The sequence below is a fragment of the Osmerus mordax genome, chromosome 15, assembly GCF_038355195.1.
Source record: "Osmerus mordax isolate fOsmMor3 chromosome 15, fOsmMor3.pri, whole genome shotgun sequence".
In the NCBI taxonomy this organism is placed as follows: Eukaryota; Metazoa; Chordata; class Actinopteri; order Osmeriformes; family Osmeridae; genus Osmerus; species Osmerus mordax.
Genome location: NC_090064.1, coordinates 11,549,172 through 11,550,500, shown reverse-complemented (window position 1 = coordinate 11,550,500; position 1,329 = coordinate 11,549,172).

Below are 1,329 nucleotides of genomic sequence, written 5' to 3'. Positions count from 1 at the left end.
CCTCCTCCTGTTTGGTTTCACTGTGTGGTCTCCCCTATCACAAACTCCTCACATTCCCTTCCAGTTCAGTATTCTATTCACCCTTCACTCCAGTCACTTGTCTGATTCTGTTTGCTACAGTAGATTGCCAAGAGCATGGAGTCAACAATCAGCGCATGAAGACACTCCCCCTTTCTCAGCCAGACCACGGCCCAAATGAAATCTTTCCATTATTTGAGGTGCATTTGATTTAATTTACTGGGAACAATGGAGTGAACCATTGTAACAGTAACTGAAGCGAGTTCTTGCTGTCAGTCCACCCACCCCCCGGCCCAGCAAACTGAATAAAGTGCACCTAAATAATTAAAAGAACATTTTAGTCCTGGTCTGATCAGAACACACGTAAGCACTCGTCTTTCACGTCACATCCTGTTAGGCTCTCAACACACCCAAACCAACTGCCCTTCATGTCCTCCACACACATCTAGTAAAGCTTCCCTACTCATCACATTCCTTCTCTTTCCTTAGTGCATAGAGTTCCCTTTTTGTGCACGTAAAACATATTTCAACTCAAGCATAAACCTTAGGCTCAAGCATTACCTTGTGTTTTTATATCTACTCATCAATTATTTACTACATGGACCTATGATCTTTGACTGGGAACGATATGTAACAATGTGACAGAGAAAAAGAAAGTGTTTGTTATGAAGAACACAACAAGGAAATGCTAGGGGCGTGTGGAAAAAACTCTTAGTCATACCTGTCGCTGTGTGAGAGTGTGTGTGTGTGTGTGTGTTTGAGTCTCCATTTGAGGTCATTGACCGGAAAAGGTGGATGGTTGAACCAGGGAATGTGGCTTTAATGACATCTAACTGAACAAAGGGTTAAGTCACAGCAGTATAATGAAAGCAGCCACCTTTCTCACACTGAGGCCAGGGTGTGGGCTCCACAGAAACTCATCAAACCCGATTGCCCAGGGCATGGTCAATACCTGCCTACAAGATTTACCAACAATCTTCATTTACCATCCTGCAGTCTCTAGTGCCCACGTTATTGATGATAGGAAACAAACACTGATTGTTTACCTTTCTGGTTTTGTAAACCACAATGTCTAAAATATGGACAAACGTTTTCTCTCAGATATGTTAATTTACATTATGACTTAATTGTAGAATTTCAAATCACATGCCACCTTTATTAGTCTGGAAAGTACCTAAATATTCAAGTAATCCTAATGTGTCCTTGGTAAGTAGTGCATCCTTACCTAATTTTACTAAGATAAGTATCAATCTGTTATTATAATCTATTGTGGGTTTGTATGTGTCTAAGTGGATAACCTCTCCTGCCAGA